The 26,998-nt window shown below is 40.4% G+C and overlaps 1 protein-coding gene across 5 annotated transcripts in view; it reads right to left on the bottom strand.

The window, feature by feature from the left end:
* Mid1 (midline 1) overlaps positions 1–26,998 on the bottom strand; it is a 394,404-nt gene that overhangs the window by 188,224 nt on the left and 179,182 nt on the right. For 2 of the 5 annotated variants that reach the window (XM_004663697.3, XM_045140328.1), the window contains exon 1: positions 8,151–8,393. The exons of the other annotated variants lie outside the window; for them this stretch is intronic. The gene's annotated coding sequence lies outside the window, so the exon portion shown is untranslated. Of the gene's footprint in view, positions 1–8,150; positions 8,394–26,998 lie in introns of those variants that run through there. 5 annotated transcript variants of the gene reach the window in all.

Genomic DNA, 26,998 nt, shown 5'->3' with positions numbered 1-26,998 from the left:
TTGTGGGGTTGGTACACACCTGCAATGTTAGCACTCATTGATTGAGGTACAAGGGTGGGGAGTTTCAGGAAAACCCTAGCTATATAATGAAATATCTCAAAAATACATGTTTTTAAAGCTACAAACTTTTAGCTATTAGTAGCTGAACTTTTAGCTAGTAGTTTTTCAGATTCTTCCTATACAGTGCAGGTGGTTTCAATCAAGCTCTTGATCTTCCCATCTCAACCTCTTGTGTGCTGTGGAATTATAGGTGTAAACCACCACACCTAAAATCACTAGTACTTTCTTTCTGAGTCCCAAAGGCATTTACTACCGAACACCAGATCCGGTATAATGTGAGATTTTCTATTATTTGATGGTGCTTTCCATCTGTATATTGTTTAACCTGAACCTTCATTTAGCTAATATTATGTCAGAGGGCATTCATTCAGTAAATTCACTATGTATAGAAAAACTTATCTTTCTCCTGTTTGAGAAAGATCACTTCAAAAGTACTTACAACTTCAACAACACTCTAAAGCTGGACCTGCAACAATAGTCTACTGAGTAAGCATACTCTTTTAAAATGCACCATTGTTTCCATAAGGCATCAAAGGGTCTGAAATTTCTATGCCATTATTTTAACCATAATTCTCAAACTGCGTGCGATACCCAGAAGCAGTGAAGAAATACTTTGTCCAGCATGTCTCGAATTGCATGCTAGTGAATATAACCACCGTCTTCACACAGTGGAAGACCTTGGCCTTTAGAAATACTCTCTCAGTTGCCGAATGAGCTTGGGCAAAACGCTGACCTGGAAAAAGTAATGAACTGCACAAGGGCCTATGATCTAAAATATCAAGCTGTACTCAATGAAAACAAGCTTAGCAGATTTCATCTTGGATGTAAAGTTTACTGAAAGGAAGTTATTTCTGTGGCTCCATCAGGTAGAAGATAAGCTAGGCATATTCTCGGTTGAGACATTCTCCAGAACAGAACTGAATGGATAAGCAATCACAACATAGTTTGATTTTTCTTATACCTCACAATTAGTCCTTGCTGTTCCCTTGACCTTTCCAATACCCTTTCTCCCCATAACCCCTCTGACCTTAGAGAATATTTTCCATCCTCTTTACTAGTACTTTGTATGTGCCCAGAAATCACTCTTACTGTGTCCCAGGCACTGTGCTTGGGTCTAGGGATTCAAAGATAATTAAGATGCAACTCTTGCTTTCAAATAACTCAGTTCCAAAATAAGCACAGCAATGATTAATTGGAAGCATATAGACCATCTCAAATACTAGTGTGGGTAAGAGAATGTCACAGCTATTTCCTCTCATTTATTCTACTCTAAATAGATAGTGTTCACCATACAAAGAGTGTCTGTATAAACAGCCTAAAACCACATACACCATCATTCCCTCACACTCACCCCTCTGTGGTTCTCTAGCTGTCACTCACAAAAGATCCTAGTGAGTCCACAAGTCCAGACAAGATGCTGAGAAAGGATAAGTGAAGAGGTTTGAGTCACAGACAGATATGCCAGCAAATCCTATCTGACAAGGCTTGAGCTGGTGTTCAAACATTGTTCTTGAAAGGAAATGTCTATTGTAGCCCTAGGCTATACTGTGCACATCTCCCCCAATGAAAAATTCATCCTAAGGGTTCAAAGGTTAAGATGGCTTTAGTTCATCCATATAGCTTCTCTCTCAACATGTCCTGGAGACCACTGTCCAGAAGAAAGAGTGTAGTTGTGGGGGTGGGGGAGTGGGAAGAGGGATAAGAGGAAGGGAAATTATAAACTCACTCTATATAAAACTAAACAAGAGAGGGGAATCCTTTGGAGGGACCTAGAAAATAGTAGAAGTATGAAAACTGAAAGGAGAAAACTAGTAAACTTTTCCTATTTCAAATATTGCCAAAACTAACCTGGTACCAAAAGCATAGCTATTATTTTCCTTCTAGTTTTCCATCCTCTATAACATGGTAGCATGTTGTAAAACTCAGGAACTTGATCTTAAATTAACCAGATTGACTATTTATTAACATAGGGTCTCTCATATGTCCCAGTGATAGCTTCATTTCTCACTGGATATATGTTCTGGTTTTAAACGAAAATCTCAGAACAGTAAAGGATGACTGATGGACATTACATTGCACTTAGAATAAGGTTTTGGCCTGCTATTGCTTCATGAGGTGACTGTATACATGACTTAAATACTGTACTTGTCAAAAAGTTAAAAGAAAAAATTTTGAATATTTTCTCTACTAAAATGTGATAATTTGGGCTGGAGAGATGGCTCAGTGGTTAAGCACTTGCCTGTGAAGCCTAAAGACCCTGGTTCGAGGCTCGATTCCCCAGGACCCACGTTAGCCAGTTGCACAAGGGGGCGCACGAGTCTGGAGTTCGTTTGCAGTGGATGAAGGCCTGGGTGCGCCCATTCTCTCTCTCTCTGCCTCTTTCTCTCTGTATATTGCTATCAAATAAATAAATAAAAGTTTAAAAAATAAAAAATGTGATATATTGATAAATACATTTAACTTGCTTACAGAATGTTTAAATGTACTAAAACATCACATAGTATCACATTAATATGTACAATTTTGTTTCATTCATTAGTTAAATGAAAAAAGTACATGGCACATGTGTAAACATGTCAATGAAACCTATTATTTTATATGCTAGCTAAATAACTAATAAAAATAAGATAAATATTTTGTAAAAATACATAAGAAACTAAAATAAAAATGCATTTTAATAAAGAATTTAAAAATGTTATATAAAGCATTGTTGGGCTGGAGAGATGGCTTAGCGGTTAAGCGCTTGCCTGTGAAGCCTAAGGACCCCAGTTCGAGGCTCGGTTCCCCAGGTCCCACGTTAGCCAGATGCACAAGGGGGCGCACGCGTCTGGAGTTCGTTTGCAGAGGCTGGAAGTCCTGGCGCGCCCATTCTCTCTCTCCCTCTATCTGTCTTTCTCTCTGTGTCTGTCTCTCTCAAATAAATAAATAAAATAAAATAAAATAAAATAAAATAAAATAAAAAGCATTGTTATGCTAGAAAATATATGAGTTAGTTTTTTATTGAGAAACCTACTTTAAATTAAAATTTAATAGTTATGATAAATCAATTTTTACCAGGAAACTATAAGATTTTACAAATGGACATAGGGGTAAACATCAAGTAAACTTCACAATTACAAATCAATTCTCAATGCCCCTAAGTTCAGCAGTGTTTTGAGTATCATTTATTTTCCAATGAATTCCTATCCTTATGAATATAGATTATATAAGCCATTTGTTCACATAATAATCTACATTCTACATTATGCTTGTGGTACAATAAACTGTACATGAGATTAAATGCTCTTTAAGAACATGGACCACAACAAACAATGTTTAGAACCTGAAAGTTATGAAATATAATAATCACTTACCATGTAGCTCTACTGCATGAACTACTAAATAGACCAATTCTGTAAGTACTCAGTAAATATGCACTCAGTAAATAAGTACTGTATGTGTTATAAACAGTTGACTGAATATGAAATCCTTAACATCTGTTCACATACTACAATCAGCACTACATCCCTGGTCTTGTCTTTGTTACTCAGAACTTCTCTTTTAAAGCATAAAGGAAATATGTGGGTAGGATTTTTTGGTTTTGATTTGTTTAAGAAAAGTTCCTTCTATGCTATTTGTGTATTCATGCATGTATGTGCCTCAATTATTTTGAGCTCCTTAATAACACCTCTGGAGGATGTTAAACATCTTAATCTTGTGTCAATGAATATTTTCATCTGAGGGAAAAAGAAATCTTGTCAATCCAAATGGGTCCCAAATGTTGTGTCTGGTAGTTTAGAGAAATTTCTACAATAAACAAGTTTGTAAAACTAGGCAAATAACCTTCTAGGACGAAGCCACTAATATGAGTGCGGTGTCAAATAAAATGAGTTGCTAATGAGCGCAATTTTTCCCTACAAACTCCCACTTATCTAAAGGGACATTAGAACCCTGTTTGACCTGGCTTTGTTGTCCTTGCTTTAATCACAGTCCATTTGATATTCTCTCCCTTGAATGAACTGGGTTTCATAGTAGCTTTGGTCACAAGATTAAAGAATTGCTAATTAACTGTTGCAAATAAGAAGAGTAATTCAGTGACTTCTAGGCCTAGACTTCCATCATGGAAACTTCAAGCCTGACCCCTGCAGGTGAATAACTGAAATACACACCTCCAACCAGACTCCGGTCTTTCTTTTTTGGTCTCATTCAGTTCTGAAAATAAATACACTCACCCTTAGTACAGCAGGGATATTGATGACACTGACATAATATGTTGGACAACCTTTTCATTTTAGGAGTTGCTTTTGGAACACATTAACCACTTGATTTAAAAGAATTTCAATTATATCTGCCAAATTCTCTGATGTGGTCAGCCATGAATTCTTTCTGCTTACCAAGAAAACTCCAGATAATTTGGATGAACTAGGATCTCCAAATCATGTGGATGAAAAATATCCTCATTTGGCCCCATCTTTTCCTAACCAAACAAAGTACTCTGTGACCAAATTCCTCCCTCCTTGAGTAATGCACAGTCCAGGTTGCCATAGCTACCTTGGATGTCTATTTACCACACAAGGGATCAAAGCCAGGAGACATCCACATACACAGTTAGCCTTAAAACTTGCTGGAATGTCTGCGGATAACATGCAACTACCAATTAACAGATTTGCTTGCAGCCTAGGCGGTCCACAGCAAGGCAAGCTAGGAAGATGAGTCACAGTGAACAGCATGAAAAAGCCAACTCAAAAAATTACTTCAAAACAACCAACAGCGGTCTTTAAGTAGACAGCAAGTCCTACAATGATAATGTTTCCTGAAAGAGAGATAGCAGGGAAGAAATTAAAAGTTTAACATATGTTGCAGACATTGAGCTCTCTAAACCATGTGTAACAACTTAAAACATCTGTTGAAAGGGAACACTTCTCAGATGCATATTTAAAATTCCAGTTACAGTATCTTCCTAGTAGATGTCATAAAAACTGCCTGAACTCTGTGTTGGGACAAATGAGAACAAAAATGCCTTCTAAACTTTGAAAGGCTTGATTTTCAAAGGAAGGAGACCATACACATACATGAGAAACTATGTTTTAGTTACAGAACAAGGAGAAAGGGACATTGAACGAAGGGTTCTGATTTCATTCCCAAGAGTGCCCTTTGAGGGCCTAAGCCTGTACAGGTAGTCTTTCTGGGTGGGGGAATAATCATTCCTGGACTTGCCTGTAAATTGTTGTTCTCTTTATCCTTAACCTTTCTTTGCTTTAGCCTCACCATTTGTTCTGTGAGGATCAAATTGCCCTTCACTCTCTCCTCCTGGGGAAGTGGCACAGAATAAATAGCTGGTGTTTGTAAAGGACTTTCTAATCCTCAGAGGAAAGATTACTACCAAGACTTTCATTATGAAGCCAGATGTCCTTGGGCATTTTAATTCCAATCTAAGGAACACAAAACGAACTGATCAAACCGAGACACTGCCTCCTTAGATCTGCAGCATCCTAGCTTTTCAAAAACTTAGCAGCTAGGAGACCAAGAGACTATAAGTGAAGTCATTTCAGTGAGTCAGAAATACAGCATACATATCTTCTTTTAGAGTCCCTTAAAAAGTTATCAGAATGCTAAAATCAAAATATGTCTGGGAGGTAATTTCCAACTTGAAAGTGGTGTTTGTCCTATAAAAGGACAATGGGTGGCTCACTATTTGGGGAAGATATTTACAGTTGTGGGAATGCTACAGGCAAACCTGTTGGTCTTGGCTGGGCTTCTAGAACAGGTGGCCACGTCTTTCTATTTGCTTGGGAACGTAGCGAATTCCTTTCAAGAAAGGTTCCCATTTAGGATAGGAGTGCAGAGAGAGGTTGGCACATTGTTTAAAATTACTTCCTGATAAAGGCAAGTCAGTTTTGTACTTTTTTTTTTAACCTCACTCAGTGTGGCCTTACCCTCGAAGAATACTATTCCTACATAGTTCAATTTTCTGCTAACCTGGCAGAAACCCAAAACTCTCTCAACTTTACAGCCCATCAAGCTGCTTTCTAGTTCTGTTGGTGCTTTTTGGCTACCAAGAATTTCTGGCTAGTCAGGGGTAGGGGTCTTTTCGGAGCTGCCACACCACTATTCAGAGTTTGTTCAGCCTCAGGGACAGCTCACTTACTAGTAAAAAGATTAAGTTTCATTGCTGAGCTGATGACATACAGGTCGGTTTGATAGTTAACCCTGCGAATCCAGCTGGGACTGCTGGGTAATTGGCTGGTGGGTACAATTCCCCTGCCTAGAGGAGGCAGTCAGCTTTCCACCCCCAAGAGAAACAAGAACAAAGCTGAGATTCACCCATGCAATAAGGACACCATCTCATTCCCCTTACATGCTTGTGTTGAACTGCCCCTGTTTCTTGGATGAACAATGACCCTCGTCTGTCTTCAATATCTTCCTCCCTCCTCCTTTATAAGTACCCAACAGGGAAAAAAAAAAAAAAAGCAGAGATGTGGGATAAAAAGCTGTCCATTCATTAAATAACTGAGGAGTTACTACATGAGCACTTGAGCCCTTAAAACTTCAATACTGGGCTGTTTTCCAGCTTCACACAAATGCCACAGCTACGCATAGGAAAAACCATCCTAAGCTCTGACCAGTTTGCCTTGGGCATCACACAGAGGGAGTGCCACCATTCCAGAGGAACTGTGTGGGCACTGGGATTCTAAAAATTGAGTTCACACACCACTGAGGACAAGACAGGTGGTTCCACACAGGATCAAATGACTTCTTTGTTCTGGTTTAGGACCTTTGTCCAAAATATCATTAGATTTGTCTTTTTCTTTCTTACTCCTCCAGTAAGCTTTTTCGCTCCTTTCCCCCATCATATATGATTGCTAGGCATCAAGAGAATGAGATTGGAGGGAACGATTGCAAAACTTAGAGAAAGCCAGCCTCCACCCCAACAGGGTTTCCAGTTAGGCAAAGGTAATTCATTGAAAGCACACAGACTTATATGTGATTCTCTGCACAAGCTGAAACTTGTGAACATGATCACATAGGAGCAAATGAGAGGCCAAGGAGGCTGAGTCCTGTCTTTGCTCCTGACTGTTCAAGGAGGGCTCCAAAGTTTGAAAATCTCTAGGCCCAAGCATTAATGAGAAGGGGGCAAAGGGGGTGACGCATACCAAGCCAACTTGGAAGAACAAAAGTGAAGCGCTTTTCCAGTGGTAAAAGAGATGCTCCCGGTCCACCCAGATCTCCTCAGCTCTGGCTAAAGTGCCCGGGTCTTTCTTCTGTAACCTCGACCTTACTCAGCTACTGGAAGATTTTTTTCCAGTCTTGTCTACTTCCCCTTATATTTAAACATTGACATAAGATTCTCCCACAACTTTGATAGAGTTGTAAATTACACCCTCTGTTAAGCTGGCTAATCCACATTTTCCTTTTCTTTCCTTTCTTAAGGGCACAGCTATAAACCTCTTCCTGGGCCGATAAGGAATTTTATCATCAGGCCCGGGGCAACGGAAGAAGCTCCGTGTTTAGACTTCTTTACACAGACTCACTTAAGTAATCACCAAGCCATTTCTCTGTTCTTTGCTTCCAAAGCTGCCTTATGTTCAGAAACAATACAATCCCCAAATCTGCAGGTTTGGGGAAGTGCCCTGTGCTTCGTTGGGTCTGGTTTGGCCTTCTCAGCCATAAACACACTAAGTGCTTTAAAGTGAGATAAGCGGGCCCCGTGTCATGCTTTTTCAGACTCTGCGGTTGTCTTTATGCTAACCTAAAGCATAAAGGAGAGAGATGGATTTAGCACAATACATTCCAGAGGCTGCAAACTGGAATTGATTTGCACATCCCTACAAAACCCGCTCATAGCCCCTTACAAAGCCCTCCTGACATCAGCAAAGACTCTTGGAGGCAAAGGACCCATAACCAGGAGGAGGTGACGGTGGCGATGTGGAGACCGCAGGTAACCGGTTTCTAAGGTCGCCTTAGGCAAACCCAGGGCGCCCCACCACACTATCAGCTCCGAAGGCGGGCTCTCGGGACTACCAGGTGGCCGGGGTCCCAATGCTGCGTCCCTCCCTACCCCGCGCCAGCGCAGCCGCAGCCTCAGCCGCAGCCTCAGCCGCCGGGCTTACCTGCCTCATGTTTAGAATTCCATGACCCATCCGGCAGGGAGCGAGCTGCTTGAAAGAGCACGCCGCAGGCTTCCAAGTGGAGACACCGAAGCCAACAGATGCTCGCAAGACAAAAGCAAGTAGGCGGAATCCACAGGCTGCAACGAGCACGTTTTTATGCCCTTTTCACTTTGATCTGTCGCTACACGCACTCTACCCAAGACAATGTCAAGTTTCTCAAGCTTTCTTTTCCCTGGCCTATGATAAGTCCGGCGCAGGCAAGCCAGGACCGCCTGGCTCTTATTTCAAATCAGTTCTCATGGACGTCGTAGGCGGCTGGCTCCGGTGGCGGAGGAGTTCGGCCAATCAGGAGTAGGGGGTGGTCCTGGGAGCGGAGAAGCTGCCTCCGCCTGGATTAGGGGAGCTTTCAGGAGTCAAATGACTGGAAGCAGCTGGAAACAGTGTCCAGAGCACCCACAGTAAAGGATGAGTTCTATTCTTAACAACCGCCCCGTGTCTACAGCCTGACTAGCTTCCGGCCTTAAACCCTGACTTTGTAAGAGCTCCCTAAAAGCATTAAAGCATTGGGGAAGTGCAAAATTGTCTCGTCCAGAAAAGCTCAACGCTCGGGACCCAAGGATATTTTTAAAAGTGTATCTTGCTCTGGATACCTACTTTAGCAAAGACACTGGGGAGAAAACCAAATTGCTACATATACCTCTTTGAAACCAAATTATTATATGCACCACTTTAACTTAAGCCATCAGTGAAAAGGGGCGTTCCCAAGCTCATCTCAAATAAACTCTACAGTCCAGTTGGAAAAACAGATTTGAATGGGGTTGTGTGCACAAATATCTTTAAATGCAGGAAATGAACAGGAATCTTTATCGCTGGAGATCCAAGGCATAATTTCAGGTAAAAATATCTTTGTGAGAACAATAAACATTGACATGTGTTAAGAAAACTAAACCAAGTGAATCTACCTCTTGCTGCTGTTCATCTTTCCCTGTAAGGTTGACTGCTACACTTATTGACTGTGATAAGCTGGCCATCATCTCACCAAGAAGGAAGACCTAGCCTTTGTCAGTACTTACAACCCATACACAAAAAAAGAAAAAGGTCTACTCTCCCGTCCTCTTTTTCCTTTTCTCCTTCTCTTCCTTCCTTTCTCTCACTCTCCTACCCCCCCCCAATATCTCTCTCTCCCTCTGCCATGTGATGGATGCACTTAACTGCTGATGTCATTCCCAGGCCAGAGAAAACGTTGGGTTTCCTCCTCCACCACTTATCCCCCTGCTTTTTCCTTGCAAAGGGAGTCTTTTATTGATTATCCTGTCACTGCTCCCCACAGGAGGCAGGACTGGGGTCACAGATGTGAGTGAGTGGCCACACCCAACTATTTACATTGGTTTTGGAGATTTGAACTCCAGTACTTTCAGGCTTCAGGCTCCCTCACACCCACTCACTCACACCCCCTCCTGCTTGCACAGGAAACACGTAGCTGAGCCATCTCTGGAGCTCCAAAGCTTCCTTTCTTAACTTCACATAAACAGGAACTCTTGGGATGGAAAGATGGACTAGCAGTTAAGGCACTTGTCTGCAAAGCCAAAGGACCCAGGTTCAACTCCCCAAGACCCACATAAGCCAGACGCACAAGATGACGCATAAGTTTGGAGCTCGTTTACAGTGGCTGGAGGCCCTGACACAGACACACTCTCTCTCTCTTTCTCTCTCTCTCTCTCTCTCTCTCTCTCTCTCCCTCTTTCCCTCTCCCTCTCTTTCTCAAATAGATGAATAAAAATAAAACATAAAATATTTAAAAAACAGTAACTCTTCTCTTAGTCAATATGAGTCCATGCAATGCTACTCCTTGGATGTCAATCATGTGTAAACTGAGCAGAGAAAACTTTGCATACTGCCAGGAGCTTTCCCTAAGAAGTGACTACAGTGTTGTGAGGATAATACAATAAGTATTTTTAGTATTAGAGAAAAAAAAAACATATAAAGAATGGTCAGGTATGGTGTAGAGCACCTGTAGTCCTACAGCCCAAAAGAATCAGGAGTGGGTTAACCCCTTATACGTATCAGAGGCCAACCTGGGCCACATGGAACTGGTAAGGAGGAAGGAAGGGAGGGAGGAAGGGAGGGAGGGAGGGAGGGAGGGAGGGAGGGAGGGAGGGAGGGAGGGAGAGATAAGGAATAATGGAGGTTGAGGAACGGGAGGGGATTCAGAAGTGCTGTGTGTATGGTTTAATATGTGTGAGATGGGCCCAGTTCTATGAATATGGCAGCAGGACGTCTGCATTTACCCTAGCTTTCCAGTAAGCAATCCCAAGCCTCTAGTCATAGAAGCTGTTCTCAGTTCACTTCTCATTCTTACTTCAGAGTCCTTCACTATGGGCTACACCAGGGTTTCTGAATGCAGAAACTCCTGGTATTTAGGAACAAATAATTCGCTGTGCTGGGATGCTCCATGCATATTACTGTCAAGTATTGAGCAGTATCCCTGGTTTCTGCCCAAATTATGTCAACAGAGGATCAATAAGGTCTGAAGACATTACAAAATATCCCCTGGGAAGCAAAACCAGAGCTTTGTAAGACTTGTTCTCAACTTATGTGGGAAATGGCAAACACTGGGGAGATTATTTTTATAAAATTATATATACATATGTACAAACACTATATATATATATATATATATATATATATATATATATATACATACATATAATTTGCTAAGGGAGATAAAGCGGGCGAGAGTGAAAGGCCACCCCTGGGCTGCTTGTCACTACAAACTAACTCCAGATATGCATGCCATTTTGTGCATCTGGCTTTATGTGGGTACTAGAGAATTGAACTCAGGCTGTCAAACTTTGAAAGCAAGTGTCTCTAACTACGTAGCCATCTCTTTTGCCCTAGGGAGATTTTTAAAATGTGAAACATTAAGCCCACGCTTCAAGGGAATCTAGTTGGGTAGATTTTCCAAGAAGCCATGAAATTAATATATTATTCTACTGCCAAAGGACTCTGATTTGCTTAGAGAAAAATGCTGTCTATCCATGCCCTTGGCACGCCCCAGCTCTGGAGAACAGCAACAGGGAAGCTGCTACTAAACACCCCTAGAGTTAGACCCCCCCCCGCCCACACTGCCCAACGATCATTCACCGGGCTTCTCACAACTGTGCTGTCATCATCCCAAAGAGAAGTGTGAACTAGGATTTCGTCTCAAGAGCTGTGGCTTTTCAAAATTTCTGTATTTTTCCCCTTCTTTCACCTGGTCTTCTACCATCCTACAATCTCAAATATCAGCATTCTTTTGTTGTTTCTTCAAAAGCTCAAGAAAATTTAATTTCTTGTCTCCTTCCATGCTGTTAAAGCAGTTTATATACAAGTATCCAGTAGTGTGCAGGGGAATGTTTAATAGCTCCAATAAATAAATTAATTAATTAATAAATACATGCCAAGATGTGTAGTCCTCTTTAGCAATTCCCATAAGGTAACTATCCCACTTCTTTTTCAAAGTAAGGGAACAGCTGAATGGGGGCTGGAAAGAGCTGTCCCAGTTAAAAGATGGTATACACCAAAGGAGGAAGCCATGATGCAGCTCTGTTATTTCATTTCCATGTCATACTGTAATCATATCATCTCTTCTGCTAAACTATAAAAGCCTCAAGGACAAGAAGGACAAGAAAGGGGGAAATGCACACACTCAGACCACAGCAGTGATAAGTATCTGTTTTTTTTTTAATAAACTATCCAGTGTAAGCTATTTTACTATAGTAGCCTGGACTAAGATAATACTGTGAAATACATTGTCTCCAGAAATTATTCTGAAAACCCATGAGAAAAAATTTCCATTTACAAATGGATAAAATCTTCAAAAACTTCAAATGAAGTGCATGTTCTTTGGGGTATCCATTGAGGAAGCAGTGGAAACAAGTAAAATAGAGCAAATAAAACACTTGGTCCACCTAAGAAGTGGGTTTTCTATTTGCTAGCTGGTGATTAGTGACACTCTTAAGTGTTAGTTGAATGATGGTGTATGTCATGATAGTGCTTCCTTTACAAAGCAGGCTAGGGCGCTTGGTTGATGGCTCAGTGGTTTAAAGCATTTGCTGCTTAATCATGAAGGCCTTTTCTGCCAGTGCCCATGAAGTTAGACTCCCCAGAACCCACATAAAAAGATACACATGGACATGTACATCTGTAACCCCAGTCCTAGGGGAGTAGAGAGTGGTGAATCAATGGGATTTGCTGGTAGACAGTAACACTGGATTGAGGAAGAGACCTTACCTCAAGGAAATACACAGACGTGTGATAAGCGAAGGACATCCAACATGCTCCCTGGCCTCCACATAGATGGGGCACGTGCATATGCACAAGCACATACATGCATCACACATCATGCACACTACACCACAGATACACTCTATACATGCACAAGCATACACACACATACAGAGAGTGAGAGAGACCATAATAACCCTCTGTAGTGTTAAATGGGTTTTGTTACAAACCTGTTCTACAAATGTCACATAGATTCCTAGGTGGGAGTTCATAGACAAGCTCTACCTGAATGTGGAAACATTGATCCATACTCTTGGAAGATAATTGTACCTGTATCATGTCTCAAAAGGATCTATTGGACTAAAGCTGATTGAGTATTTGCATGAGTGAAAAACAGTCCAACATCAGCAACCTCATATACTTTATTGTAATATGTGTCAGGACACATCATCAAAAGTCAGTGAGGGGGCTGGAGAGATGGCTTAGCGGGTAAGACGTTTTCCTGCAAAGCCAAAGGATCCCAGTTCAACTTTCCAGGACCCACATAAGCCAGATGCACAAGGGGACACTTGCATTTGGAGTTCATTTGCAGTGGCTGGAGGTCCTGGCATGCCCATTCTCTCTCTCTCTCTCTCTCTCTCTTTTTCAAATAAACAAATAAAATATATTCTTAAAAACATCAGTGAGGGCCTGGGGAGAGAGGTACTGTTGGTAAATTGTTTGCTACACAAGCATGAGGGTTTGGATTCAGATCCCCAGCACCTATGCAAATGCCAGGTGGGCATTGTGGCCTGCCAGTAGTCCCAGCATTCAGGAGGAAGGGACAGAAGGTTATCCAGAGCAAACTGGCTAGCAGACCCAGCCAGCTCTGGGTTCAAATGAGAGAGCCTGTCTCAGTACATAAAGTGGAGAAACAACAGATACTCGGTATCAAACGAAGGCTTCCATAGGCATATGTACATACATACACCCACATACCTATGTGCCACATACATGAGAATAAGCATACACATAGGCATGCACACTTACACACTTGCAAATAATGTCAGTGAGAACCAAGCTGACATTGCCAAGACATTACGCCCACATATGGACACTGTATCAGGGAAAAGAATGTAATTAGTCTCCCACAGAAGTTCCAGACATTCAGTTGTTTGATCCTTAAGGGAGCAGAAGAAAATTTGACAAACACTGTGTTTGAGGTGATTAGTGAGGATAATTTCAGCTGACAGTAATGTAACAAGTCCCAGCTTAGCAGAAGAAATTTTTACAGGAAATCATAAAAAGGACTAATTTTGATTCACCAAGTTAGTTGCATAGTGTTGGCAAAGTTGGAAACAACATGGCATATAGCAAGGTTAGGGCAAGTGGGCCTTGGGACCTATTTACAAGGCTGACTTGGCTACTAACTGGCCCATGGACTTCCAGTGAAGCAAGTGGCTTTCTTAGAGCCCAGATTTCTCAGAGGACAGATCAGTAGATGGAATGGAAGCATGAAGTGTGTTGGTCTCTAGTGCTCCTCCTTGTTTTCCAAGAGTTTTGGATGCCTAACACTAGCATAAAGGGTAGAAGCTGTGACTAAAAGAGGAAAGCAAATATAGGCCCTAAGAAAAAGACCTTTAGACGGGACAAAACTAACTCCTTACCTGTTAGGGTTTTAAATAAAATGACCTTGATGTTTCTTCCTTTGGAAATTTTAACTTAAAACCTACCAACTTATTATTTTTTTTTTTTTTTGAGATATAGGTCCAGTATAAAGCCCAGGATGACCTCAAATTCATGATCCTCCAGTTTCAGCATCTTGATTACTAGAATTACAGGTGTGTGCTACCATTCCAAAGTGTAGATTTTAAGGATGACTTCCTATTTAATAATTTTGTGCTTTTACAGGGGAAAGATTTTTTTTTTAAAGTTTTTATTTATTTATTTGAGAGCAACAGACACAGAGAGAAGGACAGAGAGAGGGAGAGAGAGAGAATGGGTGTGCCAGGGCTACCAGCCTCTGCAAACGAACTCCAGACGCGTGCGCCCCCTTGTGCATCTGGCTAACGTGGGACCTGGGGAACCGAGCCTCGAACCGGGGTCCTTAGGCTTCACAGGCAAGCGCTTAACCGCTAAGCCATCTCTCCAGCCCGAAAGATTTAACAGTGTATAGATTGTGCCGGTTATTCAATACAGTTGACTCTTCACTCTCTTCCTCCTAGTAAATTGATGAATGATTTATGCATGACTTAGCAAGGTATTTTGTTTTGTCTGTATTCTTTTAATTACTTATTTATTGATTTACAAGCAGATAGAGATAGAAGAGATCCAGGCAAGGCGAATGTTCAGTGTAGAGCCAGGCCCTCCAGCTGCTGCAAACAGCTCCAGATACAAGCACAAGCACCACTTTGCTCATCTGGCTTTACTTGGTTACTGGACAATCGAACCCAGGCCTTCAGGCTTTGTAAGCAAGCGTCAACTAAGCCACCTCTCCATTCCTGTTTGATTTTTGACAGTGTTGCTGTATTGCCCAGGATAGGCTCAAACTCCTTCCTAAGCTCTGGGTCTCAGGCACAAACCACTGAACCTGGCTTTACCTCCTCTATTAATTCTCAGAATTGATCTTCACTCCCAACTGAATTCGCTGCTTCATTTCAGCACAATAGCACCTTACTTCTCAAGAGTAACTCAGCGGGCTGGAGAGACGGCTTAGTGGTTAAGCGCTTGCCTGTGAAGCCTAAGGACCCCGGTTCAAGGCTCGATTCTCCAGGACCCACGTTAGCCAGATGCACAAGGGGTTGCACGCTTCTGGAGTTCGTTTGCAGTGGCTGGAAGCCCTGGCATGCCCATTCTTTCTCTCTCTCTCTCTCTCTCTCTCTCTCTGCCTCTTTCTCTCTCTGTTACTCTCAAATAAATAAATAATTTTTTTTAAAAAGAGTAACTCAGCAATTTCTGAACCATCCACTTTAAAAAAAATATTTATTTATGAGAGAGAGATATATTTATATATATGTATGTATATATGTATATGTGTGTGTGTATGTATGTATGTATATGTGTGTATATATATATAGATAGATAGATATAGATATAGATATAGATATAGATATAGATATAGATATAGATATTTGTTTTAGGATTATAAGAATGGAAGGACTTGCAATTCTAACACCCATAGGCCAGTCAACATTAGTTGACCCCATGTTATTGAAGGAAGATCTCTTCTTCAGGGAAATCTCTGATGTTCTATTAAGGGTTTCAGCTGACTAGATAAGGATTGCTCAGGTTATGAGAAAGAGAGAGAATGGACACACCAAGGCCTCTAGACACTACAAATGATCTCCAGATGCATGCACCATCTTGTGCATGTGGCTTAAGTGGGTACTGGGAAATTGAACCTAGGTCCTTAGGCTTCATAAGAAAACACCTTAACCCTAAACCCTATCTCCATCCCTGGCTTATGAATTTTTTTTTAAATTTTTATTAGCATTTTTCATGATTATAAAAAAATATTCTGTGGTAATTCCCTCCCTCCCCCCCCCCCCGCCATGAAATTTTAATAGAGCTTTCTACATAGGGCTTTGAGGAAATCTCTTTAAAGGGAACACACACTTTTTGTCCTTTGCTCTTCCTAGACTTTTCCATCAGCATGAGGGATGAAGGCTATTCTGTAGCTATGAGGAGGATAGACCACATAGTAAATCTGAATAACAGAAAAGCTAGAAAATTCTTGAACTCCTGATGACTTCTAAGAGTCTCGGAATGAGCTCTGAATTTCATGCTCTGTGAGGGGGGGAGGAACAATGAAGTGTTAATCAGTTTGAGTTTAGTGTTACGAGGTGAAACAATTTTAGACTCCATTACATTGAGGGAATGTGAGATGTGGATGAGGAGAGGAGGGTAGTATAAGGGAAGAGGTAATTTTATTTCTCATTCCTCTCCTTGCATTCTTTTTGTTTCCTTTCTTTCTCATGCTACAGTATGAATGCAGGGAAGGACAATTCGTTTTTGCTCATATGTAGAATGTAAAAGATGACGACAAAAATTCATAAGCCACGAAATAGCAATAAAAGTGTATTATGGGAAATGTGGAAGTACATACCAAAGGAAATATTTAGCAATTGAAAACGATTGCCCCTAGGGTGAAAAGGGATGGGACAGGGATTTCTGCTTTCCATTATGAGTCCTTAATATATTTATACTTGAACATGAATTCCTTTGATAAAAATGAAAATCAGTAGAAAATAAACAAAAGACACTGGTTGGTTATTAAATCAGTTCCTTAAACTTAAATTCACTTCCTGTGCACTACCAGTGCTTTACGATTATCTGGCCCATGGTCATGCCTGATAGCCTACTCTGAACTCCCAACATAAAGTCACTACCTCATGCACATATTAGCTGATTGGCATTTCCTGTTTCTCCCACCACGGCTTTAATTTTCTCAAGGTTTATGATTGATTCACCATGTGTAGCCAGAAATACATACATTAGCCCTGATCCAAACTGTTTTAGTCATTCCATTCTTTCAGATCTCCAGGAGTGAAGATTTGACAACCCAAACACTTTTGTTATTAATTACAGTAATCAAAATCCTCCTTTTTGTCCTACCCCATCATCATAATTTAAATCCTAGAGAATTTTTTGTATGTTTTAACATACTTAGGAAAAGTTGGTCACTCTTTTCCATTTTGCAACCATTTTAATTCTCATTCTCTTCTCTTTCCTTATATATGAAAAGTATCAGTCCTTCATATTTTTAATGACAATGCCCCAAACTCAAAACCAGTTCATATAAGGGGGGGTGCTGAGAGAGCGAGAGCGAGCCAGTGAAAGAGAACTCATTTGCCATGGGTCTTGTGTGGAAGTGAGAGGACAACATTCCCTTTCGACCTCATTTGAGGCAGGGTCTTTCTGAATTCTCACTTGGTTATTGTTCATTACAGCTCTCCCCACAGGTTTCCAGAAGTTTCCTGTCTCCTGCTACCATTTTTCCATCAGTGTGCTAAGATTACAGAATCCTGCCATGGCTTCCAGCATTTTATTGTGGGGGTCAGTGCATCAAAATCGGATGACTACTTAAACAGTCCACTGAGCCATCTCTCCAGTTCCCAAAGCATCTTTTTTTTTTAATTATTTACTTATTTGAGAGTGACAGACAGAGAGGAGGAGGAGGAGAAGGGGGGGGGAGAGAATGGGCATGCCAGGGCTTCCTGCCACTGCAAAAGAACTCCAGATGCGTGTGCCCCCTTGTGCATCTGGCTAACGTAGGTCCTGGGGAATCGAGCCTCGAACTGGGGTCCCTAAGCTTCACAGGCAAGCGCTTAACCACTAAGCCATCTCTCCAGCCCCAAAGCATCTTTTTAAATCAGTCTTGTTAATTAAAACGGTAGCTTTTGTGAAACAGATCTCATTTTTGTATGTCAGATTCACGTAAATCAGGCTGGCTGACTTAAAATCATATGGATTGACATGAGAAGGTGAATATCAATTTAATGAAAATCAACTTTGAACAAAAATTGTACTCCTTGCTTTTACAAAAGCGGTGCACAGAAAGATTGTTAGGAGCATAGTGCTGTGGCTGATCAGCAGACGTCAGCCCACCTCACACAAAGTATCTATGCGTGGATTTAACATGATGGTAAAGATACAAGCTACTTATGAATCATCTTTTACATGGCTCTCTGCTTTGCTAGACACAGATCAGATTTCTTGTTACGCCCATTGAATAGCTAAGGAAACAATTTTGCTTTTATTTCCTTATAACTAGATAGCTTTTCCTCTGCTGGGAATAATTTGTGAAAATTCACACATATTGAGATAGGCTTTCCTCTACTATGCCCTGATGCAAGATAAACATACCAATTCCTTTCAAGGGAAAAATGCAAAGAATGCCTTTTCCATTTTCATATTTATAATAGAGACTTAATGTCTGAGTAACTGCATTGAAATGAAGCTTCATTTTATTCTGCTTTGAATTATTAATCTACAAAAGGAATTTTTTACTGCCTGTCTCCTTGATTGTGCAAATAGTTATATACTTGAGATTATTTCAATGTGAGGAATTTAAGTAACATCATACACTGGACAAAATAAGCCTACTCTTATTTGTAACACTAACAAAAGTGTATCAAAAACCTCTACTGGTATTTCTCTTCAATATATATGTGAGAAGGGAATAAATCTGTTATGGTCATTTTTAGATAGCAACCAATTGACAGATGGCACATTTTCAACTGTGCAAATTAATCTAGCCTAGTTATGGGAATTCAAAAAAACAGCTGAGGCACTGCTCACTAAGAGGTCTCATCAAATTAAACTGTGAAGACTGACACTATAGAGGTTTGCTTTTCAGAAGAGTAAAAACCACCAGGAGATACTTGTGATGAATTAAGATAGAGTCAATGAAAGAAATGTGTTACCTATCATGGACCTGTGATACATTAGGCCCCACAAAATGATACACCAGGTGTATGGCTGATGTATGAGAAAATGGACTTTGGAGCTTGTACTCCCTCCTACAGTTGTACTGCCAACCCTGGTGCTATTCGTCACACAATACCCATCTAATCTCAGCCCAACTGTGAATGGCATCTAAGCACTCCCTCATTTGCAGCCCTTGCATTAGGGTGTTGAATTTTAGTATAGAATCTGATATGGTTCCAAAATTCTCAACCTCAACATACTTGCAAAAGTGTCTCTCAATGCACCTTCAAGATCAGCTACGATTTTGCTATTTACCTTTCAAAACAAATTGGGTCATTCAGAAATTTCTGTTTACTTTAAATAGTTCTACGACTTAAATATGTTTGTGGTCAATGCTTGGTAAGTGAGAAAGAAACAATACATATGCTCATTGATAGGTTAATACTGCTGAAGAAAGGTGTCATTGAGCTATGTAGGACAAGATGTGGATTGTAGAGTTATTTTTATAGATTTTTGAATGACATTTTCCACAATCATTCAGAATTTCTCAGTGGTTTGCCCAATAGAATACAGCTTTGTGATTAATTTTCTTTCTAGAGATGCATTTATTTATTTTTTTTATTTATTGGTTTTTCGAAGTAGGATCTCACTGTAGCCCAGGTTGATCTGGAATTCATTCTGCAATCACAGGGTAGTCTTGAACTCATGGCAATCCTCCTACCTATGCCTCCCAAGTGCTGGGATTAAAGTCATGCAAGAGAGGGAGAGAGAGAGAGAGAGAGAGAGAGAGAGAGAGAGAGAGAGAGAGAGAGAGAGAATTGGTGCACCAGGCCCTCTAGCCACTGCAATTGAACTCCACACATGTGTGCCACTTTGTACACATATGACCCCTTGTGCACATCCATCACCTCATGCCTCTGGCTTATGTGGGTTCTGGGGAGTTGAACCTGGGTCCTTGGGCTTTGCAGATAAATGCCTTAATTTCTACGTCATCTCTCCAAGCTTTATGATTCATTTTCACAGTAAATACTGAAGCTTTGGACCTTTGCCCTCACTCAGAGCTAATTGGTTCACAAAATGGTTTAGTCATTGATCTCACTAGCAGCATACAGAGATCTTCAGAGCTCTATAAAGTGCTTTGAATTGCTTCCAGGAAATCCAAAGACCTCTGGCAAAGACAAATGATTCTAAATCAGGCTGGGAGTGTTGGTTCATGCCCATAATCCTAACAGTTAAGAGGCAAAAGCAAGAAGATTGACATGAATCGGAAGATAATCTGGGCTACATAGTGAATTCCAGGCCAGCCTGGGCTACAGTGAGACTGTCTCAAGAAAGAAAGCTATTGGGAGGCAGAGGCAGGGTAGGTCCTGGGTTATCCATAGCTGCAGGCTATATAAGGTATGTGTGTGCATGCATGCATGTGTGCGTGTGTGTGTATTTTAAGGGGGTTGGGTCAAGTAGCTCACCAGAAGAACTGAGGGACTTGTCACAGCAAGACTGGATGACATGAAAGATTTGGAGCTGAAGAATGGCACCAAATTGACCTTTTGAAGAAAACAGCTGAGGATGCTTTTTTTTTTTTTTTCTTCCCAAACAAGGTAAAAGATGATGAGATAAGAAAATTGAGCCCAAAAGTTTATAATACCTATGGGGAGATGGCATTGGCCATAATTACTTGCTTTTCTTTTCCCAAAGTACTACAAAACTGTGGCTAACAGCCTAGATTCTGGAAATAGCTTGAGTTCAAATATCAGTCTTGTCATGTGTCAATTTCCTGGCTGATACAATAAAGATTTTTCAAGAAAATCTTAACAAAGTCTTTATCATTTGAAAATTACCTTTAAAACACCTGAAGCCCAAGAACCTTAAGAGGGAGAAAATCCACCACAAGCAGGCAATTATTTGTTAAACAGTCATTAATGGCATTTAAGACAGCAGCACACTTAACCGTGATACAGAGGTGAAACAAGAAACAGTTGTTCCAGGTACACTTGCAAGGAGCTTTGGGTCAAGCCCTAATGCCTCTCTTCTGATTCTCTCAGCCTAAAGTGTTTTCACCCATTAGCAAGTACACAGGCAACCAGGATGCAAAGGGGAACCCTTTCCTCTCAGGAGATGTCCTTGAGCTTCTGCATGGTATTTCTTCTCATTATAGCTGCACTGTCTAGCCCAATAAGCTTGGAAAGCTAGCTTTCATTTTATTTAGGACATATTGCCAGATGTGTTTTTAAGATAGTTAGAGCTACTTAAAAGATAACCTGACCCTAGGGCTGGAGAGATGGATTAGTGATTTAGGCATCTGCCTATAAAGCCTAAGGACACATGTTTGATTCCTCAGTACCCACATAACCCACATGCACAAGGTGGCACATGTGTCTGGAGTTTGTCTGCAGTGGCTAGAGGCCCTGATGCTCCCATTCTCTCTCTTTCTCTCTCTCTCAAATAAATAAATAAATAAGTAAAATATATTTTTTAAAAGATAACCTGACTCTTAAAGCTGATATCAAATCCAGACTATGACCAGTCATAAATTTAAACCTCTTTCCTGGGCTATGCAGCATCTATTATTTTTTTTTTCCCTGTGTATGTTGAGAAAATGAAATAAAATATCTGTGTTAAGTCTCCTTATTTTGACAATGAAAGCATTCTTTGCCTTAGCTGCATACTGCAAACACATTGAGAGATTGAAAGAAAGGGGCCCCTACTCTAACTAGACTGATCTGGCTTGTGCTGGCTTCAAGTTGGAGTGGGCATCAGGATTCCCTGGAGGGCTTGAGACCAGGTCACAAAGGCTGGCCCCAGAGTCCTGGGGTAAGGCCTAGAAATGTGCATCTCACACAGTAGGTGCATATTACCATTGTGGGAATTGATTCTCTGGATAAAGTTTCTAAAATGAGCTCTAGAGCCCAATTATGACCACTATCTATTTTGATATGGTCTAGTAGCTCAGAATGGTTCTTGTTTTGAAATGTTTGAGAGTAAGGGTAATCAAAAAAATTCTATTTCATGACATATGATAAGGAAATAAAATTCAATTTTCAGTGTAAATAAAGTTTTATTGGAATACCGTCATGCTCATGCAGCTAGTCATTAAGTCTAGTGTGGGTCCTTGTGTGATGACACAGACTACATGCTCATAGTGGCGGCCCAGATCAAACCCTATGCCTATGAAGCTGCAAGTCTAATGTGTTTCCCTCCTGAAGGGTTCAGACTATGTCACCACACAACATGCCCACTGGAATTATTTTGAGTTAAAGTCAATTAAAAATCAATGGCCATAGGAGTTGAGAGATTCCAATGTACCATGATGAGTTGCACAGGAACCTCACTAAAATAGTCCTTCCCTTCCATTAGTTTCCTCGCATATTTCCTAGTCAACGTTTCATGATTCAAAACAGTTTCCTTTGTTAACTAGATTATGGAAGTCTTCCAGGTCTATTTTTCTGAGTTTTACTCTTCTGTGAAACATTTTCAACAAAGATATTAATAAAATTGTAAGCCGGGTGTGGTGACACGTGCCTTTAATCCCAGCACTCAGGAGGCAGAGGTGGGAGGATTGCCATGAGTTTGAGGACACCCTGAGACTACATAGTGGATTCCAGGTCAGCCTGTGCTACAGCTAGACCCTACCTCGAAAAAACAATAAACAAAAAAAATTATATGCCTTTCCTCTTGCTAATCTGTCTTATGTTGGTTTATTTCATAGGTCTTCAGAGCCAAAGAAGGTAAAAGAAAAGATCTTCCCCCACAATGCTCATGAATAGATGTACAAAAGTATAATTTTCAGGTTCCTGAAATTCTTGTTCTTACCTCAATTTGCCAACACTTATGCAGTTACTACCTTGATTCCCCCCACCTCAGGAATCCAAGCCATATGAAATGAATGTAAGAAATGCCATAGAAACAGAAGAATCAAGAGCACAAGAGTTTGAGTCTAGCCTGGGCTATGTAGTGGGTCCCTGTCTCATTAAAAAGAAGACAGAAGTCCCGTGCATAAGAACATAGTGGTAATAAAGAGGGCAGGAAAATATGTCTTACTGAAAATAAACCCATATTTGCAAAAGTGTCTTAAAATCCACTTCTGTTAAATTTTGCCCCTGGTTATATTCAATACCGAGTACTGTCCTCTACACTTAGCTAATATATGGTTTCATCTCCATGCATCTGTGCAGAGATACACATCCTTTTGGTAACTGTGCCCTTCAAAGCGAGTTTGCTATGGATGCTATTCTTTTTGCTTTTGCTTTTTCTTTCTTTCTTTCCTTTCTTTCTGTCTTTCTTTTATTTTTTCTAGATTGAGTGCTGGTATTTTAAACACCGTGCAATTTAGCAAAGTATACCTGGCCTAAGGGTTATACTAATTTATCCACCTGTCTTTAATGCTAAACAATTTTATCTTAACTGTTGCTCTGTACATTTGACAGGTGGTTGTTCAAAAGCAGTTGGAAATGGTGTGGGAGCTCCTTAAGGAAAAGCAGCTAAGACAAATCTTACATGACCTGCCTAACTGCAGTTCAATCAGTGAATGTTTCCCTTGCCTGGAATTCGTCTGCTCTCGGCATGTTTAATAATGAGTCATACAGTGCATTTGCAAGGTGATGGGGCCACCTCCCAGAGCCCAGGGCCATGTTGTGATTTTTTTTGTGCCTAAGTCCCCCCACAGTCTTTGTTCAGACAGGTCTCTAATGCATCCCAGAAAGCTGACCTAATGCTACTTCAGTGGGTCTATTCTCCTTCTGTGGCTCAGTTTGAATGTGATATTTAGGAAGTCAACTGTCAGGCATGCAAATCGAGAGAAAAATATGCCACATTAAATCATGATGGTTTAATAAGGTATTACTCATGGGCAAATGGCTTCTGGTATTTTCTCTCATAGGGGCAAGTTGAAAAGCATAGCCTGCTACAGAGAAGGGATCCAGCACTTTCACTGGAATTCCACTTGTCAAAGCACTTAGCAAAATATTCTCCAGTTGACATAGTATGGCTTCATTTTTTTTTCTACCTAAGGATATAAGCCACCAAGTATCTTTTATTAACAAATCTTGACATTCCCACCATTCTCATTACACGTGAGCATGAATTCAAATGAATATCAAACTTTTCAAAGTTTTGGGGATACTTCTGGCCTATAAATATAATACAACCATCCAGGAATGTTCATGTTATCTCCAAAATTTCTTTACTGAGGACCATAACTCTTTAAAATGTCATCTTTTACTATAAATAGAAATTAATAAAATAAATAAATCCCCCCCAGTTCAGTTGAGTAATCTATAGAAAGTAAAGCACAATTAAGAATACATCCACCAACTTATTTTTTTTATTCCAATTACATGTGGAATTTTTCTTTTAAAAAAAGATAAATCTAGAATTAAGAAGGGCAGAGATGAAAGTCTCTAGGTCATCTATACAGTGATAAGTTTGCTACAAAAAAGTCCAATCTAGTATTTGCTATGGCTTTCAAAATTTGCATCCTATTTTTATTCTTTTTTTTTTTTTTTTTTTTTTTTTTAGTCAGAGTGGCATGTAGTCCAGGCTGGCCTCCAATTTATTATTATCTAGCTGAGGTTGACCTTGAACTTTTGATACTTTTGCTTCCACCTCTCAAGAGCTGGGATTACATGTTTGTGCCAGCACACTTGGTTTTCTGCAATGCACTCTACCAACTGAGCTACCTCCCCAGCCCCAAACCTATCTTCTTTTTTGCACAGATGTGCATGTGCGTGTGCTTGTGTGTTCACATGGCACCCCATGTGTCCATCTACAGCAGGCTGTACTCACCTGTGGTGGGTAGAGCACAGAATACTAGGTGTAACCCTCCATTGCTCTTCCACCACTTCTTAATTTAGCTGACAGTCTTTAATCTTCAGGGTTGCATTTTCCCCACTTCACACCCTCACACCTAGGGCATGGAGCTCAGGCAATTCACAAGTCTCTGCTCCACTCCATGCCCAGCTGTTTGCATGGGTCCTGAGGATCAAACCCCAATGATCTCTCAGGCCTCCTCAGATCTTCATGGTTGCAGGGGAAGTACTCTTAACCATGAAGCCATCTCTACAGGCACCAAATGTTAGTTCTTTTGTTAAAAAATGTTTTTATTTGTTTATTTGTGAGCAAAAAGAGAGAGAGAGATAGAAGAAAGAAGGACAAAGAGAATGGGTACACTAGGGCCTCAAGCCCCTGCAAATGAACTCCAGATGCATGTGCTATTTTGTGCATCTGGCTTTACTTGGGTACTCAGGAATCATACCCAGGTTGTTACGCTTTACAGGCAAATGCTTTAACCACTGAACAATCACTCCAGCCCAAACTTTATTTATGTTATATTTTAGTTTTTACTTTAGAGAGAGCAGAGTGAGAGACAGCAAGAGATGAGGGAGAAAGAGAGGATTAGCATGCCAGGGTCTCAACCACTGCAATAGCACTCCAGAAGTTTGTGCCACCTAGTGAGCATGTGCGACCTTGTGCTTGCCTCACCTTTGTGCATCTGGCTTACATGGGATCTGGAGAGTCCAACATGGGTCATTAGGCTTTGCAGGCCAGCGCCTTATCTACTATGCCATCTCTCCAGTCCTCAAGCTTTACTTCTTGATGTAGTAGTTTACTTTCCCAACTATGGCACCTTAGCCATTTGGGTGGTATGTGTAAAACTCACATGAAAACAGTTATTTTTGGATGGGCTAGTCTTTGTCTACTCTAACCATACCTTTTATTAGAACCCAAGAAAGTTATTTCACATAAAAACTGGTTTCCTTTACAATGAGCATTTTTTTTAAAGTCCTTAGTGGCCCAAGATTGAATACGAAGTACACGATAGCATCTCTAACCCTTGTTACTTAACTACAGTTACTTTGTCCTTTAATTTTTGGGTTGATTTTCTTAGATAGAGGGAAAGAGTTAAAGGAGAAAAGCAAAGATTCAAAACCATAGAACAGAAGGAACAGCATGAAAGAAACAATAAAATGCTGGCAAAATGTGGAAGAATAGAAACCATGTGGAAGTATTTATATATATATTTAAAACCTTAGAAATAGTCTTTGAAAATACGGCAACATAGAAAAGAAAGCATGAAAAATTAGCTAGTGCCAGTAGAAAAGAATTCTAGATTTCTACTCCAACTAATTCCTTTTTTTCACTTTAAAAGAAATAGAACAAGATTAAGAGTTTAAAGATACCAGCCTGAGCTAGTGTGAGACCCTACTTCAAAAAAAAAAAAGTTTAAAAATAGAGAGGAGGGAAAACATTAATCTGCATTTTTCCTTCTGTCATCAGTTCCCCCTTAACTATAATTAATCATATACTCCAAAAAGCTGACCACCAGGGAACTTCACTGAGCAAGGAAAACTTTTAGCAATGGACGGGAAATCAGTCCATACTTGGACCACAGTAAAAAAAAAAAAAGAAAGAAAAAGACAAAGAAAAAAAAAAAAAAAAGAGCATAATGGTGCCAGAGCAGCCTCTGGTGGCTAAATGTCAAAAGCTCAAGAAGTCAGAGTCTTCCTGGTGTTTTCTTGACCTCCCCTTCCATGATCTTAAATTTTGTGCCAAAGAAAGTTACTATTCATATGACTTGAAAGCAGTAGTCCAGACTTGACTTGGTTGGAATTCAAATGAATTCATAGTCTCAAGAACAACTACAAATGACACAGGGACTCGATACTGACAAACTGATCAATGGCTGAGTTTTTCTTACTCTTGTTCATCAGTTTCACAGTGCACCTCAAATACAATGGTTTACAAGTAATGACTGACACAAAATTTTCAGGTTTAAGCCCTGGATATTTTAAGCAATCTAAATATTTAAATCCTTAGAAGACTGTGTTCAGAAGTCGGTCCATTAGAAGGATTGGGATGCATTTTTGGTCACAGCTTTCTCAGCTGGAGAACATCTGTTGGGAGAGATGCTCACAAATTCCATCTGGTAGTTTCCCCTTGGAGGCATCTCATGTGACATGTTCAAAATCTTTCACTTGTGTCAAATGTCATGTTCAAAAGAGTGCTGCCACCTTCCACCTCCAGTTTCTGAGGAGACCAAATTTATACACTGAGTTAGCATGTTTGGTACAAATTCAGCTATTCTATGGCATCTGTAAAGACTTGAGAGATTCAGATTAAGTGAAGGTAAATTTGTGAACACACGCACGTATATTTTCAAAAATAAATACAGGTAAGCT

This window comes from Jaculus jaculus, chromosome X (genome assembly GCF_020740685.1).
Source record: "Jaculus jaculus isolate mJacJac1 chromosome X, mJacJac1.mat.Y.cur, whole genome shotgun sequence".
In the NCBI taxonomy this organism is placed as follows: domain Eukaryota; kingdom Metazoa; phylum Chordata; class Mammalia; order Rodentia; family Dipodidae; genus Jaculus; species Jaculus jaculus.
This window is presented reverse-complemented; position numbering and strand designations above follow the sequence as displayed.